The sequence below is a fragment of the Elephantulus edwardii genome, unplaced genomic scaffold, assembly GCF_000299155.1.
Source record: "Elephantulus edwardii isolate Elephantulus edwardi_28Jun2011 unplaced genomic scaffold, EleEdw1.0 scaffold00566, whole genome shotgun sequence".
Taxonomy (NCBI): Eukaryota; Metazoa; Chordata; class Mammalia; order Macroscelidea; family Macroscelididae; genus Elephantulus; species Elephantulus edwardii.
In genome coordinates this window covers 10234-32909 of record NW_006400316.1, presented here as the reverse complement: position 1 = coordinate 32909, position 22676 = coordinate 10234, and the positions used below count along the sequence as shown (strand labels likewise).

The following is a 22676-nucleotide window of genomic DNA, read 5'->3' as shown; positions in this document are numbered from 1 at the left end:
CTTCCCGACTAAATCAAGCCTGGAAGCAGGAGTGGCATCCACTTCCAAAATGGCTTGCCTCCGGAAACTCTATGTACGAACAGTGCTCAGGCTGTTCGTTCATAGGGTCGCTATGAGTCGTCTACGACTCAATGGCATTAAACAACAACAACAACAGATCAGCCCATATATCTATGGTCAACTGATTTTTGACAAAGAGATGAAATCAGTTAAGTGGGGAAATGACAGCCTTTTTAACAACTGATGTTGGCAAAATTGGAAAAATATCTGCGAAAGAATCAAACAAGATCAACACCTCACTCTATATACAAAAACCAACTCAAGGTGGATCATGGACCTAGGACTAAAACCAAGGACTATAATATTCTTTAAAGAAAAGCTTGGAAGAATGCTAAAAGTCCTAATCCACAACATGAACCGTCTACCAAGTATCCTGAAAAATCTACAAGGAGAAGATAAAAAAGATGAATGGGACCTTCTAAGAAGCAAATCCCTATGCACATCCAAAACCTTCTCCAACAGGATAAAAAGGGAAGCCACCAACTGGGAAAAATATTTGGTGATTGTATGTCAGATAAGGGACTTATACCTAGAAATTATAAAATGCTTGAGCACCACAACAAGATAAAGGTAAATAATCCAATTGAAAAATGGGAACAAGATATGAACAGACACTTCACCAAATAAGGCAACAAGCACATGAAGAAATGTTCAAAATCACTAGCTCTAAGAGAGATGCAAATCAAAACAACTATGAGACGTCATCTCAACCAGTTAGAATTGCAAAGTTTAACAGAACGGCAAGCAACAAATGTTGGCTAGGTTGTGGAGAACATGGGACCCTTATTCACTGTTGGTGGGAGTGTAAAATGGTGCGGAAAGTGGTATGGCGCTTTCTCAAAAAGTTGTAAATAGAGTTATCATTTGGCCTAGGAATTCCACTAACGGGAATATACCCCAAAGAGACCATAACTGACATTCAAGCAGATATATGGACACCCTTGTTTATCATGGCTTTGTTCACAATAGCAAGGAGTTGGAAACAACCTAAGTGCCCATCAACAAATGAATGGATATTGAAGGTGTGGTATGTTCACACAATGGAATACTATGCTACATTGAAAAACAAGGAACTCATGCAATATTATTCAAAATGAGTGACCTTGGAGGACATTATGCTGAGTAAAATATCTCAGTCACAAAAAGACAAATACTGCATAGTGCCACTGTTGTAGAATGGGACAGACATCAGGGTTGCGCTAACACTGAGAGAAACTGGATAAATTATGTATACTGCATTGAAACTGATGAAGGAGAGGACAGTTTAAAAGCGATATACGATAGGGTATTATGGTTATCACAGGAATCCAGAATTAAGGTTGCATAGTGGAGTGCATTTGGGGCAGGGGGCCAGGGGATTGTATACAAAGGAAGTAGTTTATCTTTTGCTTTTCCAAGAGAGGAGTGAACTTGGTAGGGGGGGCGGGTAGAGAAAAAAAAAGTGCAACAATGAATGAATGGAAATCCAACATCTCTGTAAATGCTCATTAAAATTAATAAAATAAAATTTAAAAAAATATTGGAAGCAGAGTGGCATCCACTTCTGAAATAGCTTGCCTCTGGAAACTCTATGAACTTGGAAAAATGATGAAAATTATACGAATGCTCAGGTCTTTCATTTATAGGGTCACTATGAGTTATCTATGACTTGATGACACTTAAACAACAACAATGAGAAATGTTACTACTTTTATGGTTTCCTTCGCAGTGTTTTCTTTGTTATTATAGAGAGATCCTTTTTTTTACTAGTTTATTTGTAACATTCTAATACAAATTTGAACAAATTCTTTGCATTTCCCTCACCTTCCCACCCATTAAATTGTAGCATTTCCCTCACCTTCCCACCCATCAAATTGTACAACCCTATGATAAATTCCCTCTTTCCCCTATACATTCACATCCCTCTGCTTCCAGACTCTCCCACCCCTCCTGTATCCTTATACTCATTCTACAGTTAATGGTCTTATACAATATTTATCCATGTGGGATTGAGTTAGTTCATTCACCATAGTATTCTCCATTCCTTCCCATATTAGGTAATAATTTACAAAGTTATTTCTCCTGTGTGTTGCATAATATTACATTGTGTGAATGTAACATGATTTCTCAATCCATTCATTTGTGGTTGGACATTTGGGCTGTTTCCATGTTCTTGCGATCATGAATGCTTCTTCTGCTGCTGCTGCTATGAACACTGGTGTACAAATCTCAGTTTGTGCCTCAGTTCTCATACTCTCAGGGTATATTCCAAGTAGTAGAATATCTGGGTCATATGGAATTTCTATGTTCAGCTTTTTGACGAAGTGCCTCCCAGAATGGTTGCACCATTTAACAATCCCACCAACAATGTATAAGAGTTCCTTTCTCACCACATCCTCTCCAACATCTATTACTTGCTGCTCAGTTAAACTTTTCTGCTGTTACTGGAGTGAGGTCATACCTCATTTTGATTTTTATTTGCACCTCTCTTATTGCCAGTTATTTGGAGCATTTCTTCATGTATCTGTTTGCCATTCGAATATCTTCCTCTGTGAAAATTCTTTCCATGTCTTTTGCCCATTTTGTGATTGGGTTATCAGTCTTTTTTCTTGTGGAGGCGCACGAGTATTCTGTAAACTTTTGTTATAAGACTCTTGTCTGAGATGGAATTACCAAATATTTGTTCCCAGTCTGTAAGTTTTCTTTTCATCCTTTTAGAAAAATATTTTGATGTGCACAGAGATTGAATCTTTAGAAGGTCCCGTACATCAATTTTATCTTCTTTAAACTGTGCATATCTGATTGTATTTGGCAGTCTCTTTATACCTTGGACTAGCACTTCTAAGCTTGATCCCACTGCCTTTTCTATAGTGATCTTATACTTTTCCACTGTACTAAATTGGTCCATTATCACTGATTGGTTTTTATGTTCGATCCTTGAGGTCTTCTTGGTACACTATCATGCCATCTGCATATAGTGATAGTTTAATCTTTGCCATTTTGCTGAGTTTCTCTATAAAAATGTTGTTTCTGGTTACATCCACTTTCCTTTGGTGTCTCTGTGTGAAGGGTTTCCCTCAAAATTTCTTATAGAGTTGGTCTTATTTTCACAGATTTCTTAAGTTACTTCTTTTCTGTGAATGACCTAATTTCTCTTTCATATTTAATGAACAGCTTTACTGGGTTAGGATCCTCTCCTGGCAATTATTTAATTATTTTCTTTCTATTTTCTGGACTCATCTCAGGTCGGCTGGCTCAGGGGCATGGTCTATCTGTTTGCAAGTAAAGGAAGGGATGGTGCTGGGAGGGGCTGGCAGCCTCCCTGTCCTAGAAGTGTCTGCTGGTGTCTCCATGAGGCTAAGGAGTCATCTCTGTTGAGCTGGCTTAAGGGCATGATATAACTGTTTGCTAGCAGAGGGAGAAGCAATGGCAAAATGGATTGTATAGGGGCAGAACTGGAAGTTTCCATGCAGTTGGAGTGTCTGAAATGGTATTTTTAAAGATAAATGAAACACAATTCCTCTTCAATTCAAAATTTCTACAACAGTAGAGTGTATTTGTCCCATTTAGAATAATCAGTATCAATCAATCCATTTAACCTCATTAATGGCTAGGATATAAATCTTTATGCATTCCATTCCATTTCATTTTTTTAAATTACCAATTTTCCTAGTTTCATACTTTATATATTCCATGTTATAATGATTAAAGGTGATTGGTACTACTTTTCATTTTGAGTTGTACCACATCAACAAATGAAGACATGTCATTGAGTGCTTTACTCCTTCTACATCATTGAGATTGACTCTGCTATGAGAGGACAGCTATTCTCTAATATTATTTGGAGTGTCTTACAATTTGAGACAATAATCTTCTAGTCCTCTATCAGACCACTGCTATTCACAAAGTTTTTGCGAATTCATTATTTCAGAAGTGGATGATTAGTTCTGCTTCTTAATTTGTTTTTGTTTAGAGGCTCTCCTGAAATGTGCCACCATGAATCATCCTGCTGGCATGTGAAATACTGGTGGTATAGCTCTCAGAATCTCAGCAACATTAAAGTTAGTATGGAAACTGCAGGATGAGTGATTATCATTAACCATTGCTTTTATTAGGTGACTAGGTGTCGTTAAGCTAACTATAATTCACAGTAATGCTATGAAAAAAATATTAGAAACCTGTTCTATCCTTCACTATCCTCCTTTTATATGACATACTTAAGCCCATTGTTGCAATCACTGTATCAGTCCATCTGGTTGAAGACCTGTATTTTTTTCTTTTCCATGATTTTCCACTTCTCCAAACATGATGTTCTTCTCAAGTGAATGGCCTCTCCTAACAACATACCCAAAGCATGAGAGATGAGGCTTTACCATATTTGCCTCCAAGGAGTACTATCACTGTACTTTCTCTAAGATATATCTGTTTGTTCTTTTAGAAGTCTGTGGGATATTCAGTGCTCTTCTCCTCTGTTGTCCTTATTTATTGTGCAGCTTAGACGCATGGTTAGTGTTTGAAAAGTACTTGGCCTGAATAAGGCACACTTTAGTTTTCAAGCTGACATCATTTCTCCTCAATAATTTGAAGATGCCTCTGACTTCACACCTTCCAAATGTACTATGTCTCCTGAATGCTAGTCTCAAGGATGTTGACTTTGGATCCAAATAAGATGATTTTGTTTTCAACTTCAAAATATTCTCCATCTCTACAATGATGTTGCTTATAGGTCCAGTGGTTAGAATTTTTGTTTTCTTAATGTTGAGATATAGTCCATATGGAAAGACTTTGTCTTAGGTCTTCTGAAGTATGCATTTAAAGCTCTTCTTACTTTCAACAAGCAAGGTTGTATCATCTGTATAACATGTGTTGTTTATTGGTCTTCCAATCTTAATCCTACATTCTTTTTCTTAAAGTTCAGCTTTTAAAAAATTATTTGCTTATTATTTATATTTAATAGGTATAGAAAAAAAGATACAATACTGATGGACACCTTTCTTAATTTAAACCAGTGTTCCTTTGCTCTACTCAGACATTAGATTCTTGGTATAAGTACAGGTTTCACATGAGCTCAATTAAGTGTTTCTCAATTGTATCACAATTAATTTTACTCAATGTTAGCCATAATTTGTGTGATCCACCAAGTCAACTGCCTTTGCACAGTCAATACTTCTCAAATAAATATTCTTTCAGTATTCTCTGCTTTCAGTAAGGGTCCATTTGACATTACCAAAGAGATTCCTGATGCCACAGTTGCTTTCAAACCCAGACTGAACTTCCAGAAATCCTCTAATTTTTTGACACGTTTCAACTAGGCCCTGTACCATAATATTCATACTCCTGATTTGCTGTTAGAGATATAACATTTATATGTTACTTTGTTGGATTGGGAGAATGATTAGCATGTTTCTAATTATTTGGTGGCTTATTGGTAAGGAATTACACTACCAACCCAAAGGTATGAAGTTCAAATGCACAAGTTGCTCTGTGGAATAAAGATGGGCAGTCTCTCCCAGTGTGATTTACTGTCTCTGAAAACCTGCCTCATTGTCAGTTTTGTGTGTGTTCCAACTCGACAGCACACAAGAACAACAATTACTTTATAACTAGGTGTGTATATGCTTACTTAATCTTATTGGGAAAGTGCTTGTCTGTCAGTTTGTTGTACTGAGATAACTCATGAGTTGGCTTATACTATTAGTGTGTCAAATGCCCGAAGGGTCCCCCATCTTAGACAGGTTTCAACAGAGCTCCCATATCAAGGAAGCAAGATTGACCATCCACTTCTAGAACAGTAAGTATCTGAAAACCCCATGCAATAGAGAAATACAGGTACCTATAGTATTGGAGATTAAGCCCAGACTGAAAATCAATCAAAACAAGAAGAAACAGCTGCAAAAATTCTTTAATATATGAAGTATGAATGTTGGAAAATTATAAGTCATAAAAAATGAGATGGAATAAATGAAAATTAACATCCTAGACACTATTGAGATGAGAATGACTGCTACTGGCCACTTTTAATCATACAATCACATGATATATTATGCCAAGAATAAAAAAAAATAGAGGATGAATGATGTTGCATTCCTAGCTAAGACGACAATTTCAAGTGTTATCCTGAAGTAAGTTTTTGTGAGCTATAGGACACCATCCATACACATGCAAGGAAGACATTTTTGATACAACTGTTATTCAAATATACACACAAACAGCAAAAGCCAAAGAGAAGAAAATCAGGATTTTTATAAAATTTTGCTGTCCAAAACTGTGCAACCAAGATTAGTTAATGATAACTGGCAATGGAATGAAAAAGTTGGAAACAATGTAGAGGAATGGTAGTCTGAAAGTATAAACTTGGTAACAGAAATTGGGTTTGAAATCAAATGACTAAATTTTATACACTCAATTATTCATTCATTGTAAGTACCTTTTTAAAACCACATTTTAAAAAAATTCTAAAACCCACATTTGCAATTAGAGAGATAAAAATCAAAACAGCAATGAGATATCATTTCATTCTATAAATAGTAACAAAGATTAATAGGTTGGAAAACAACAAAACCTGGCAAAGATGTGGAAAGATTGATACTCTTATAAACTAATGGCAGGGTTGTAAATTGATGTAAATATTATAGCTAACTTGTTTTAAAATTTCGATATAGAATATCATTTGGTTCAGCAATTCCACTATAAGATATATAGTTCATACCCAAGAAGAAGCTTGAAAATAAATAAATAAATACATACATACATAAATACATAAATGTATATGTATGTATACACACACACACACACACACACACACATATATATATATATATATATATATATATAGAGAGAGAGAGAGAGAGAGAGAGAGAGAGAGTTGTTGTTATGTGCCATTGAGTTGCCTGTGACTCATAGTGTACAACAGCTCTGAAGCCCTATCTTGAGCCAGTCTCACGGACTCTGACACACCTATCCCCCTTACCCAAGTTACTGTATCAATTCATCTTATCTGGGGTCTTCTTCTCCTGCACTGACCTTCTACCCTTCCAAGTATGATGTCCTTCACCAAGGACTTGTCCCTCCTGGCCACGTGCCCAAAGTATGTGAGATGGAGCTTCAAAACCAAGGAGAAACTTGGTTTCATCCTATCCAAGACAGACTTATTTGTTTTCATGGTGTCCATGGTATGTTCAATACTCTTCTCCGGCACAACAACTCAAAGGCATCAACTCTTATTCCGTCATCCTTAATCACTGTCCAACTCTCTGATGCATAGCAAGTAATCACAACAACCATGGCCTGAATCAGGTACACCTTAGTCTCTAGACTGATATATGAAGAAGTTGCATCCTTTGTAGACAAGAAGGAACTTAAGAAATTTGTGAAAACAAGACCAAAAGTATAAGAAATTTCAAGTGCAATGCTTCACATGGAGACACCAAAGAAAGTAGATGGATCATAAAAACTAGAAACAACAGAAAAAGAAACATAGCAAGAAGGAAAAGTAAAACTTGGCTTGACAATAATAAAACTTAATATGAACAGATTAAATGCACAAATTTAAGGGGAAAAGAGTAGTAGAATGGATTTAAAAAAAAAACCAAACAAACACAAAACACATCAATATGCATCCTACAAAAGACACATCTAAAAAATGAGGAGAAAGACACACTCAAAATTAAAGGCTGGGAAAAAATATACCAAGCAAATTACAGCAAAAAGCTGGAGTGACAATACTAATATCTGACAAAATAGAATTCAGAATGAAAACCACCACAAAAGAAAAGGAAGTGTGTTACATATTAATTAAAGGCACAATAGATCAAGAAGACATACCTTCAGCAAAATTTATGCACCAAATGATAGAACTGCAAAATACATAAAATAATAGTGGTAGGAGATTTCAACATAGTACTATCAATAAAGGATAAGACAACTTTTTAAAAAATCCCCCAAAACAAACAAAAAACACCCAACAAAAACCCAAAAAACAAACCTTAACAAAGGTGAAAAAGATATAACCTGTAAAATGAGCCAAATTGACCTTGTGAATATATTCAGAATATTGCATCCAACTAAAACTGAAATCACTTTCTTCTTAAGTGTACATGGTACATTCTCCAAAATTTATCACATAATTAGGATACCAAACAAGGCTCAACAATTTAAAAAATACCGAAATAATACAAAATATCTTCTCAGACTACAATGCCATAAAACTAGAAATTAACCACAAAGAATAAAGCTTACAAAACCAGTCATGTGGAAGCTAAATAAGAATGAAATGAAAAAGTTCCTTGAAATTGAAAATGAAAAAACAATATGCCAACTCCTTTGAGATGCACCTAAGGCAGTCCTCAGGGGTTATTTCATAACAATAGACACAAACATTAAAAAGGAAGAAAGAAGAAAAATCAATGATCTAACTCAACACCATCATCAAATAGCAAAAGAAGAACAATCAAACCTACAACCTCTAGAAGAAAAGAAAAATCAAGAAAACAAAATAAAATCAAGAAAACAGAAAAACAATTGAAACCATTAATAAAACCAGGAACTGGTTTTTCGAAAGGGTCAATAAAAATAACAAGCCATTTGCAAATTTAGCAAAACAAAACAAAACAAAAGAAAAAATAGAAGATGCAGATAACTTGATTAAAAAATGATAGCACAACAGTAACAGATGAAATTAAATCAATTAATACCATGAAAATCTATACTCTCTGATAAATTAAAAAACCTACAGGAAATGAACAAATTCCTTGATGCTCATGCTCTACCCAGATCGACCTGAACAGATGTAGAACACTTTAACAGACTCATCACAAAAGAAGAAATTGAACAAGTCATAAAAAAGACTTCACCATAAAAAAAAAGTCTTAAAGCAGATGGCTTCACAGCTGAATTCTACCATTCAGGGAAGATCTGTCACCAATTCTCTTTAAAGTGTTTAAGAAACTAGAAAAAAGGAAAACTCTCAGAGTCATTCTATGAAACAAGCATAACCCTAATACAAAAACTAGGCAAAGATAGAAAGAAACTACAGACCAATATCTCTCATGAATACTGATGCAAAATCCTTAGCAAAATTCTAGCCAATATAATCTAAAAGCACACACAAAAAGTCATCACGACCAAGTGGGATTTATAACAAGTATGCAAGAATGGACTAAAATAAGAAAAACAATCAACGTAACTCACCATATTAACAAAGTAAATAACAAGAACCATACAACCTTAGCAATTGATGCAGAAAAGACATTTGACAAAATCTAAAACCCCTTCCTGATGTAAACATTCAGCAAAATTGGTATAGATGGGAATTTACTCAATATAGTGAAAAGTTCATATGCAAAACCAAGAGCCAATATCATTCCCAATGGAATAAGACTAAAATCAATTTCTTCTTAAACAAGGATCAGACAAGGATGCTCATTGTTAAAATTTCTGTTCAATATTGTACTGAAAGTGCTTGAAAGGGCAATATGACAAGAGAAGGAAACAAAAAGCATCCAGATGGCAAAGAGATAGTTAAACTAGCACTATATGCAGATAATATGATAGCATACACAGAAAACCCCAAGAACTCAATAAAAAACTGTTAGAGCTAGTAGACAATTTAGTTTAGTGGTAGGTATAAGATCAATATAAAAAAATCAGTGGGATCCTTTTACAGTAACAAAAAGAACTCAGAGAAGGAAACCAAGAAAGCAATTTCATTTACAACAGTCAACCACAAATTTAGATACTTGGGAATGAACCTAACTAGAGATACAAAAGACCTGTAGAAATAAAACTACAGATCATTTCTGCAAGACACAATAAAAGACCTAAAGAAATGGAAAAATGTCCCTTTTTCATGGAAAGGAAGACTCAATATTGTGAAAATGAAAATCCTACCCAAACAATCTACATGTTCAACACAATCCCATTGCAGATTCTAAACTCATTTTTCAAGGAGATCATAAAGGAAATTGTTAAGTTTATCTGGATAGACAAGAGACCTCAGTAAGCAAAACACTTCTGAAAAACAAAAATGAAGTGGGAGGTACTTGATCTCAAAACCTACTACACACCAATAATAACCCAAACAGCATGGTTCTGGTACAATGACAGGCATATAGACCAATGGAACAGAATTGAGAACCCAGAAATGACCTAGTTATCTATGGCTAACTGATATCTGACAAGGAAATAAAACCTATCAAATGAGGAAATGACAACCTTTTCAAAAAGATGGTGGCAAAACTGGACTGCTACCTGCAGAAAACTAAAACAGGATCCACATCTTACATCATACACAAAATCATCTCCATATGAATTAGAAACCAGGAGTAAAGCCCCAAATCATAAAGTTCACTAGAGGCAAACTGAGATCAAGCTTAGATGGCCTTATTTATTAAATAAAGAGAATATCAAATATAGCACAATCTGGAAAGGATAAAATTGATGAATAGATAATTTAGCTTTTTTTTTTTTAGAGTAGGCAGAAATCATCAGGATAGCACAAGCTAAGGCAAGGTGCTGAACTTTTGATCACTATGAGTTGGAACTCTAAGCCATTCTAGCTCCAGTGTATCCTTTTAACCCTTCATAAGATGACCAGATTAAATGACACTGGTTGTTCAGTGGTGAAATTCTTGTAGACTTTTCACAAAATGAGAGGAATATGACTGAATAATGTCTAAGATGTTCATCATTTCATGTAAAATAATTTTAATAATTGGCATTTTTTAGACAATTTATCCTATTGTTTATTCCATTACCCAGATAAAAAACATTTTGCAACATTTAACTACAGAATTTTCTTTCTGCTGTTACCAGGTACTGTTGCATTAGCTCTGACTCACAGGGACCATATATAAACAGGAAAAAATCCTACCCAACTTTATGCCATTCTTAGAATATCTATTGTGCTTACTGAGTCTATTCTTTAAGTCATCAATTCAACTTGTGGAGGGCTTCCTCTCCTTCAATGACTCTCTACTTTTATAAGAATTATGCCTTTTTTTAAGTACTAGCTTTTTTAAAATAATGTGCCCAAGACATTTGAGAGCAGAACTCCCTTTGCATCTGAGAACTGGACAATAATTAAGGATAACAGAAGAAGAACTGATGTTTCTGAGCCGTGGTGTTGGAGAGGAGTATGAAATATCCCATGAAGAGCCAAAAGAACAACAGATACGCCTTAGAGAAAGTGCGGCCAGACTGCTTCCTGAAAGCAAAGATGTCAAAACTTTGTTTCACATAATTTGGGCATGTTTTCTAGGAGAAGTTTTTCCTTGGAGAGGGACATCATGCTTGGAAAAGTGAAGGGTCAATAAAAGAGATTAAGACCCTCAATGAGATGGATTGACACAATGACTGCCACAATGGGCATAAGTGTGTCAGAGATGATGGGGATGACATAGGATAAAACAGGGTTCAGATGTGTTTTCCATACAGTTACTATGAGTGGCCAACTTGATGACAATTAACCACAGCATATAACAATAGGTCAGTTGGTCTAGTGGCAAGAAACTCAGCTGCAATCCCAAAAGCATACAGTTCTAATTCACCAGCTACTCCATGGAAGAAGGACGAGTAATCTCCTCCTGTAAGATTAACTGCCTCTCAAAACCCACAGGAGGGTCAACTATGGATCGGTTCCAACAAGGAAGTACACGACAATAACAACAACAAACTCAGCTTCCTGTAGACAGGGCCAATTCATGCAGGTTTACTGAGCTCATCTAGTGCTACTCAGTTAATGAACACTAAGCATTCTTGTATCTTTCACATTCCTTCATGTGGGACATGCTCTGAGAGCCAATATAATATATGGTTTTATCTCCTAAAATTATCTCCTTAGCAATTAAAAAAAAATAATTCAAAACCTAATACCATTTTCTGAGTCCATTCTAACTTATTGTGATTCTGTAGGAAAGAATTAAATAGTCCACATAAGTTTTTAAGACTGCAAATCTTTATAGAAGCAGACTGTCTTTCACAGAACATCTGGTAGATTGAAACAGTCAACTTTTTGGTTAGCAGCCAAATGATTTAGCCACTAAAGTTTAGCCAAACTAAGCCTAGTCTAGCAGGGGAAATATGGCTGTTCCTAGAGCCCTGACTACAAGCAAGATCAATAAGTCTTCATAATGATGTTTAAGGTAGACTTTTCACAGAGGAGGACATTCAGATGGTCAACAGACACATGAAGAAATGCTCAAAATCAATTGCAATAAGAAAAATGTGAATCAAAACCACAATGAGATACCATCTTACCCTAGTAGCAGTGGCAAAGTTTAGCAGGGCATCAAGTAATAAATGTTGGAAAGGATGAGGCAAGATAGGATTGTTGGTGGGATTGTAAAATGGTATAACCACTCTGGAAGGTAGTTTGGTGTTGCCTCAAAAAGCTGAACAAAGACATTCCATATGACTTGGCTGTTTCACTGCTTGGAATATACCCTGAGAAATGAGAACTGAGGCACAAACAGAGACTTGCACACCAATGTCCATAGCAGTGTTATTCACCATGACTAGAATATGGAAAACAGCCAAAATGTTCAACGACAAAGAACGGATTAAGAAATTATGGTACATTCACACAATGGGATACTATGCAACATACAGGAGCAATGATTTTGTAAATTACTGTCTAAAATGGAAGGGAATGGATAGTGTTATGCTAAGTCAAATAACTCAGTCTCATAAAGACAAATCGGTGGGGGGGGAAGGCTTCATCATAAGAACACACAATTTGATGGGTGGGGGGAGGGATAGGTAAAGGAAAGGTGATAGATCCTGTGTGAAAAACAATGTATATGTACTTTGTACGTAAATCAATACAAAATTAAACAACAACAAAAAAGAAAATACAAAAAATAAATTGAAACTATATTAATAGAGTTGGTTCTGACTCATTTTGACTCTATGTTTTATAAAGTATAACAATTGCATAGAATTTTCTTGCCTTATTTACGAAAGTGGAGCACCAAATATTTCTTACACAGAAACACTGCATGATGTTGAACTACCAACCTCTATGTTAGCAGCAAACTGTAAACTGCATGTGCCTCTCAAGAATCCATGGACCCCAAATTATCCATGTTGGACTGAACCAGCCTCCTGCCAGCTAGAGTCTACTGTGTCATGACCCTAGCTATTGGCCTGAGACGTTTCAGAGAGATTAAATCTTATTACAAGCACAGAATGTTTTGAATAGGAGAAATAAATACCAGTAAGAAAACCATTCACTCTCAGACCTGTGTGAGTCTGAAATTATCAGTACATGTTAACACCTCAGGAGCAGCACCCACTAATGAGAGATGCAGGTGAAGGATAAATATCTCTCTCTGACTCTTGTTAGTGCTTGTTCTGAGGCTCACTCTACCTGAGAGTTCCAATCTCCCTGAAAGACTGAATCTCTATAGCTCACAGCAATAACCTTTTAACTCAACCTCTACAGGTTCCACTTTGCCTCTTTCCTCCAGTACTTCCTGGGTCATCTTTTAAATACACTTCTTGCACCTAAATTCTGTTTCAGTGTCTATGTGGTAGAGATCATTTGAAGGTAAAGAGAAGAGGTCAGTGAAAGCTTCCTTGAGCAACAGACAAATGTGCTGAGATATGTAAGGGAATTATGAGATAATAAGAGGACAGGACCCAGCCTAGTTCCACCTCAGCCTTCCTGCAGTCTTAGAATCTCCTTGATCACTTCTGGCTCCGTGGGGACCCTTTTTTTTTTCTTTCTCATTAAATTTGTTTTAATGGATCTCAAAATTCCATGACAAATTTTTGGTCAAGTTGTTTCCATTTAAAAAGCACTAATTTTAAAAACTAATAACTTAAAACTACCACATGAGAAAGAAAACAAATGGTCCACAAAACATTCCTTTCCTTCTGAAGGTTTTACGATGCATTATCATTAACCAGTCTTTTACTAATTAAACTTAAATGGCCAATTGAGACAAACAGTTCTGAGACCATTCTTCAACCACTGATTAAGACTGGGGTGGCAGGTGTTATGAGTAATATTCATTTAGCCTTCTGAGCTTTCTGAGCAGACTTGGTGATCTTGCCAGCTCCAGCAGCCTTCTTGTCCACTGCTTTGATGACACCCGCAGCAACAGTCTGCCTCATGTCTCAGACAGCAAAATGACCCAGAGGACGGTAGTCAGAGAAGCTCTCCACACACATGGGTTTGCCGGGAACCATATCCACAATGGCAGCATCACCAGACTTCAGGAATTTGAGGCCATCTTCCAGCTTCTTACCAGAATGGCAATCAGTCTTCTCTTTGAGCTCAGCAAACTTGCAAGCAATGTGAGCGGTGTGAAAATCCAGCACAGGTGCACAACCAGCATTGGTTTGGCCAAAATGGTTTAAGATGATCACCTGAGCAGTGAAGCCAGCTGCTTCCATGGGTGGGTCAGTTTTGCTGTCACCAGCCACGTTGCCACATCGAACATCTTTCACAGAGACGTTCTTAACGTTGAATCCAACATTGTCACCAGGCAGAGCTTCACTCAAAGCTTCATGGTGCATTTCAAAAGACTTAACTTCAGTGGTAACGTTGACTGGGGCAAATGTGACCACCATGCCAGGCTTGAGAATAACAGTCTCCACTCTGCCCACAGAGACAGTACCAATACCACCAATCTTGTAGACACCCTGGAGAGACAGCCTCAGGGGCTTATCAGTTGGATGAGTTGGTGGCAGGATGCAATCCAAAGCTTCAAGCAGTGTAGTCCCACTGGCACTGCCATCTTTCTGGGTGACTTTCCATCCCTTGAACTAAGGCATATTAGCACTTGGCTCCAGCATGTTGTCACCATTCCAACCAGAAATTGGCACAAAGGCTACTGTGTCAGGGTTGTAGCCAATTTTTTTGATGTAGTTGCTAACTTTCTTACGATTTCCTCATATCTCTTCTAGCTGTAGGATGGCTCTGTGGAATCCATTTTGTTAAAACCTACATGAGTTGCTTCACACCCAGTGTGTAAGCCAGAAGGGCATGTTCATAGGTTTGCCTGTTCCTTGAAGTGTTGTTGCTGTTGTTATGTGCTGTCGAGTCATTTGCGACTCATAGCAATCCTATGTACAACAGCCCTAAACCCTGCTCTATCCTGTGCCAATCACATTGCCTCTGACACACCCATCCCGATTACCCCTGTCACTGACTCAATCCACCTCATAGAGGGTCTTCCCCTCCTGCGCTGTCCCTCTACTCTACCCAGCATGATGTCCCTCTCCAAAGACCTGTCTCTCCTTGCAACATGTCCAAAGTATGTCAGACGAAGCCCCAGAATCTTTGCCTCCAAGGAGTAGCCTGGTTTAACCCTCTCTAGGATGAATCTGTTTGTTTTCTTGGAAGTCCATTGTACATTAAATACTCTTCTCCAGCATCACAGCTCAACGGCATCAATTCTCCTTCTGTCCTCCCTAGTCATTGTCCAGCTCTCTGATGCATAACAAGTGATTGCAAAGACCATGGCCTGTATCAGGCACACCTTAGTTCTCCAAAGAGACACCGTTGCTCTTGAGCACTTTAGAGAAGTCCCTAACAGCAGACTTTCCCATCCCAATACATTTTTTTATTTCCTGGCTGCTGGTGCCAAGAGTATTGACTGTGGAGCCGAGCAAACTGAAGCTGTGAACAGTCTCAATCTCTTCGCCATCCATCCTGATGCTACCAATTGGTCCAGTGGTGAGAATCTTTGTCTTCTTGACATTGAGCCTCAGTCCATACTGAAGGCTGCATGCAGCCCTTGGCCCTCTGCAGTAAGTTTATGAGGTCCTCCTCAGTTTCAGCGAGCAAGGTTGTGTCATCTGCATAACGCAGATTGTTGATAGATCTTCCACCAACCCTAATGCCACGCGTCTCCTCATAGAGTCCAGCCTCTCGGATAATCTGCTCTGCATACAGGTTGAAAAGGTATGGAGACAGGACACATCCCTAGCACACACCCTTCCCAATTTTGAACCATTCAATGTTGCCCTGCTCTGTTCTGACGACTGCCAAGAGGTCCAAGTATAGGTTTCGCATTAGCATGATTAAATGTTCTGGGATTTCCATTCTTCTCAGAGTCAGCCACAGTTTGTTATGATCCACACAGTCAAATGTCTTTGCATAATCAATGAAACACAGATAGACATTCTTCTGGTATTCTCTGCTTTCAGCTAAGATCCATCTAACATCGGCTACAATATCCCTAGTACCACAACCCCTTCTAAGCCCAGCCTGGAATTCTGTTCTTTGAAATACCAGCCTCAAATTCACCAACACCAGCAGCATTAATCAGAACAGCACAGTCAGCCTGTGATGTTCCTGTAATCATGTTTTTGATAAAGCCTCTGTGTTCTGGGGCATCAATGATGGTCACATAGTACTTGCTGGTCTCAAATTTCCACAGGGAGATATCAATGGTGATTCCACACTCACTTTCCGCTTTCAGTTTATCCAAGACCCAGGCATATTTGAAAGAGTCCTTTCACATCTCTGCAGCTTCCTTCTCAAATTTTTTAATGGTTCTCTTGTCAATACCACCACATTTGTAGGTCAGATGGCCAGTAGAGGCGGACTTGCCCGAATCTACGTGTCCAATGACGACGATGTTGATATCGGTCTTCTCCTTTACCATTTTGGCTTAGATTTTGTGATGGTATTCACCGACACCTGTACTCTGGTGACAAACCCGTTGCAAAAAAAAGCCATAGGGACACTTTTAACAGGTGAACGTGACCAGTGCTCAGTGGTGCGCAACAATTTCTAGCCAACCTACTCCCATCACAGGGACGGACAATGTCCTGCACTTGGTAAAACCTAGTTTCCACACTTAGCTATATTCTGAGAACCCAAGAATCTGAGAGAATTTTAAGCAGGGTGAGTTGCCCCTCCCTCTTCTGGAACAGTGAGCTTCTCATCTAAGGTACACAGATATCAGGCAGAAGTTTAAAAAAAAGAACAAAACAAGGGGAGCTCTGGTGGCCTAGTGGCAAGGAGCTGCAACTACAATCCCAGAGGCGCACGGTTCGAATCCACCAGATGCTCTGCCAGGGAAGGAGGGACAATTTCCTCCTGTACCAGTCAGATCTGATTTGATGGTACACTCACTAAATAATAATAAAACAAAACAAAACAAAACAAAACCCCCATTACAGTAATGACAAGAAAGAAACAAACTATATCACAGTCCACATAAAACCAAAACAATATTTCACCTTATAAAAGTTACCAAAACACAGACTCAGTGGATTTTCTTAAGTCAGAAACCCTGATGGAACTCTCTGACACAGAATTAAAAAAAAACAACGATTGAATATTTTCAGTGAATGAAAGAAAAACACAAAGAATTGCACAATTCTGCAAACAAAAGCCAAGAAGAACATAGAAAAACAAAACAATCAGACAAAAAAAAACAGATATTGAAAACCCTGGAAAAACAAGAGACAACAATCCAGAATATTAAGAACATAGCGCTGGAAGCTGTCCACATGCTGGAGGAACAGATGAGCAGAACTGAACAGACAGAACTTGGAATCATCAAAATAGAAAAGAGCTCTCAGCACTGATATACTAGAAGACAAAGCAGAATCAAAAAGGAAGAAAGTGAAGAAAGTCTTAGAATAATGTGGGACACTATCAAGAAAAAAATGAGCATAATTACAATCATAGAACAAGAAGAAGCAAGAAAATTCACTAAGAAAGTTGTGGAAGAATTAATTGGGGGGGGGGAACCAGTTTAGGAATAATGAAGAATGAGATAATATACATACAAGAAGCTGAGCGAACTCCATATAGAATGGACTTTAAAAAAAAAAAACCCACACAAAAAACCCCACCAAAACATAGTCAGACTCATCAGAATTAAAGACAAGGAGAGAATTCTGAAAGCAGGTTGGTTATACCAAAACATATCTGTTTGTTCTCTTGGTCGTGCATGGGATGTTCAGTGTTCTTTAACATCAGCTCAAAGGCATCAATTCTTTGTCTATCATCCTTATTCATTGACCAGGTCTTGGATGCATAGCTTATTAATCAGAAAGACTATGACCTGAATCAGACGCAGCTTAGTCCTCAAACTGACATCACTGCTCCTCAATAATTTGGAAAGGTCACTAACTGCAGATTTTCCCAGTGCAATGTATCTCCTTATCCTGACTACCCGTACCAAGGGTGTTAATTGTTGCTCCAAGCAAGGCGAAACTGTTGACAGTTTCAATCTCCTCTCCATCCATCATGACACTGCCTATTGGTCCAGTGGTCATTTTCCTGACATTGAGATGTAATCAATCCATACCAAAGGCTGCATTCCCTAATCTTATGCAACAAGTGTTTCAAGTTACCCTCACTTTCAACAAGCAAGGTTGTGTCATCGGCATAACACAGGTTATTGGTGAGTTTCCCTCCAATCCTGATGCCACATAGAGATGCCTCTTTTTTTTTACCACATATTCACTTTAGCTTTATTATTTACAAGTTAAATTACACAGCAGCTTTACAGCATGAGAAGGAAAGAAAGGAAACAGATGAGAGGAGGCAGCAGACTCAGATTTTTGGCTGCCTCCACCCTTTGTCTAGTGCATTAACAGTCTTCAGTGCTGCCTCCACCTTAGTTCTCTTTCAGGCCTTGGAATACAGGCGTAAGTTGGGTTCTGGTTCTGACAGCCCTAGGGCTACCAGAGCTCCCACTATCAGCTTCTTTACAGGCACAGAGGGAGAGTGTGAAGGCATCAGTTTATCTAAACTATGGCGACAAATGAGGCCACTGGAATTCAGGTAGAAGGTAGAATAGGCATCATAGGTCCAGTAAAGTTCATTCTTGTCACGCCTGTAGAAACGCAGAAATATCATGAGGATGGGCAGCCCCACAAGGCGCCAACGGGCTTGCAAGGTCCAGTTCTCAGGGTGGCGGGTCAGCTGTAGAATCTCTAACCGAAACTGTGCTAAATAGTTCCAGGCGAGGAAACGACAGAGGGTCAGTGACACAACGTACCATGCTCGACCCTTGGTACGTATGTTCAGGACTTCATTAATGAATTCCACATCCGAAGAATAGAATGTATAGTGGTGGGAGTGAAGGAAGATGTTGGGAAGCTCTTGTCTCAGTCTCTCATACATGACAGCCAGGTGCTCCTCCATACTGGGGTCTCCTGATGGAGTGACAGGGGAAGAATGGGTGGTCCCAGGGGCTTGGAAGGGTATCAAAGCTCCAGGATAGGGGTAAGGAAGTCCCCCAAAGAGGCTTCTAAGCCCATCTAGGCAGCCCCTGTGCAACTCAGGTCCCAGTCCCTCCTCCCCATTTCCTGGTGGGAGAACAACCCATAGTGAGCTGAGGGCCTGGATCTGAGGGAGAGATAGTGGGTGAGTCTGGGGACGGGGTAGAGAAGAAGAGCATGAAGGTGGGGGACACCAGAAGAGGAGAAGATGCAGAACTAGTTGTGGAGTGAGGCCAAAGTGGTGAGAATGGTAAAGGCCGTGGGGAAAGCTGGTCCTGGGGTAGAGCTTGGTAGGCTCGGAGGCAGCAAGCAACATGTCGGTCGTCGGGGTCGTCCTCCGGCAGGGCTGGTACATGATCTCCTGGGGCTGGAGAGAGCGTTTCCAAGTGTGGGCTCTGGCCTCCTCTCAGGGGTGAGCACGCTGGCTTCGTGAAGGGGAAAGGGGAGGGGGAGGAGTCTAGAGATGCCTCTTAATAGAGTCCAGCTTCTCAGATATTTGCTCAGCATATAGATGGAACAGGTATGAAGAGAGAATACAACCCTGATACTCTCTCTTCCCAATTCCAAACCAAACCAGGTATTGCACCCCAGCTCTGTTCACACAACAGTCTCCTGACCCAGGTATAGGTTCCGCATGAGCACAAACAAGTGTTCTGGGATTCCCATTCATTTCAGTGTCAATCACAATGTACTATGATCCACAGAGTCAAACGTATTTGCATAGTTAATAAAGCACAAATATACATTCTTCTGGTATTTCTTTCTTTCAGCCAGGATCAATCTGACATCAGCAGTGATATCTCTGCTGTACAGCCCCTTCTAAATCCTGCTTGAACTTATAGTTCAAGAGATAAGATAGTTACTTATCTATGTACTGTTCTAGCCATTTTTTCCATCTTTTTTATTATTAATTTTAATAAAAGTTTACTGAGACTTAGGATTTAGGATTTCCAGTCATTAATTGTTGCACTTTTCTCCCTGCCTAATCCCTCCTCCACAAATAACTCTTCTCCTTGAAAAGAAAAAGAACAACTCTCTCGTTGTTTTGCAATCTATCCTCCCAAGTCCACTCTACTATGCAGCCTTCACTCTGGACTTCTGTAATGACAAGAATACCGATTCATACATCCATTTTAAACAGATTTCTCCCGCATCTGTTTCAGTGTAATATGTATCATTCCTCCCCTCTTTTTCTGTCTTCTCTCAACCCTGATGTCAGTCCCGTTTTACAACAGTGCCCTATGCATTATTTGTCCTTTTGTGACCGAGATTTTCACTCAGAATAATGTCCTCCAGGGTCATCGATTTTGAATAATATTGCATGAGTTCTTTGTTTTTCAATGTGGCATAGTATTCCACTGTGTGAATATACCAGAGGTTCTCCATCCACTCATCTGTTGATGGGCACTTCGGCTGCCTCCAGCTCTTTGCTATTGAGTACAACGCTACAATAAACATTGGTGTGCATATATCTGCTTGGATAGCAGTTATGGGTTCTTTAGGGTAAATTCCCAGTAGTGGACTGCTGAGTCAAATGGTATATCTATTTGCAACTTTTTGAGACAGCACCATACAGCCTTCCATAGTGGTTGCACCATTTTACACTCTCACCAGCGGTGAATAAGTGTTTCAGTTTCTCCAAAACTTTGCCAGCATTTGATGTTTGCTGTTCTGTTAAATTTTGCTATTCTTACTGGGGTGAGATGATATCTCATGGTTGTTTTGATTTGGATGTCTCTTAGAGCTAGGGATTTTGAACATGTCTTCATGTGTTTTTTGCCATCTGAATATCTTCTTTAGTGAAGTATCTGTTCATACCCTGTGCCCATTTTTCAATTGGGCACCTTTTCAATTGGGCAAACTTTATCTTATTGTGGTGCTCAAATACTTTATAAATTCTTGATATAAGTTCCTTATCTGACATGTCATTACCAAATATTCTTTCCCAATCTGTGGCTTTCCTTTTTACCCCATTGGAGAAGATTTTATATGTGCATAGGGATCTGATTCTTAGAATGTCCCATTCATCTATTTTATCTTCTCCTGGTTGTAGATTTTCCAGGGTACTTGGAAGACTGTTTATGTTGTGGATTAGGACTTCTAGTCTTCTTCCAAGTTTTTCTTATGAAGTTCATAGTCCTCGGTTTTAGTCCTAGGTCCATAATCCACCTTGAATTGGTTTTTGTATATGGAGTGATGTGTGGATCTTGCTTGAGTTTTCTTCAGATAGTTTCCCATTTTTGCCAACACCATTTGTTAAAAAGACTGTCATTTCCCCACTTAACTGATTTCATCTCCTGGCCAAAAATCAGTTGACCATAGGTAGATGGGCTAATTTCTGGATTCTCGATTCTATTCCATTGATCCATGTGTCTGTCTTTGTACCAGTACCACACTCTCATGATCACCATGGTGGTTTAGCAGGATTTGAAATCAGAAAGTGAGATGCCTCGTACCTTGTTTCTCTTTTTAAGGAGTGCCTTGCATATTCTGGACATTTTTCCATTCCAAATGAAAGTGGAGATTGCCTTTTTGGTGGGAGTGGACCTGAATCGGAACACACCCCTGCAGCTCTGACCCACGACCCCCATATTCAGGTATCGCATTGCTCCCCACCGACCCGGCACGCGAGCAACCCCTGCCAGCTCTGAACTTTGGGACTGGTCAAGGGCCGTGCGCAGATGCAGTGGACGGTGGGAGTGGACTTGAATCGGGACACACGCCTACAGCTCTGACCCACAACCCCCATCTTCAGGTATCACATTGCTCCACCCGGACCTGGCTCCCTCCCCACCCCCTGACAGCTCTGAACTTTGGCACTGTCCAAAGGCCGTGCGCAGACGCAGTGGACGGTGGGAGTGGACTTGAATCGGGACACACTCCTGCAGCTCTGACCCACGACAACCATCTTCAGGTATCGCATTGCTCCCCCCCACACACCGGACGCGCGGGCCACACCCACCAGCTCTGAACTTTGGGACTGGCCAAGGGCCGTGCGCCGACGCAGTGGACGGTGGGAGTGGACTTGAATTGGAACAAACCACTGCAGCTCTAATCCACGACCCCCATCTTCAGGTATCGCATTGCCCCACTCCGACCTGGCTCGCGGGCAACCCCCACCACCTCTGAACTTTGGGACTGGTCAAGGGCTCTCCGCAGACGCAGTGGACAGGGGGAGTGGACTTGAATCGGGACTCACCCATGCAGCTCTGAGGCACAACCCCCATCTGCAGGTATCGCATTGCTCCACCCCACTCGGCTAGCGCCCCCCCCTCCCGCCAGCTCTGAACTTTGGCACTGTCCAAGGGCCGTACGCAGATGCAGTGGACAGTGGGAGTGGACCTGAATCGGGACACACCCCTTCAGCTCTGACCCATGACCCCCATCTTAAGGTATCGCATTGCTCCCGCGGGACCCGATTCGCACCCCTGCCTGCCAGCTCT

The 22676-nt window shown here is 39.5% G+C and overlaps 2 pseudogenes; both read right to left on the bottom strand.

Annotated features, from left to right (window-relative positions):
* Positions 1-14049: 14049 nt before the first annotated feature.
* On the bottom strand, positions 14050-16655 carry LOC102865123 (annotated as a pseudogene).
* A 1982-nt stretch (positions 16656-18637) lies between these two features.
* On the bottom strand, positions 18638-22475 carry LOC102865926 (annotated as a pseudogene).
* Between the last annotated feature and the right edge of the window lie 201 nt (positions 22476-22676).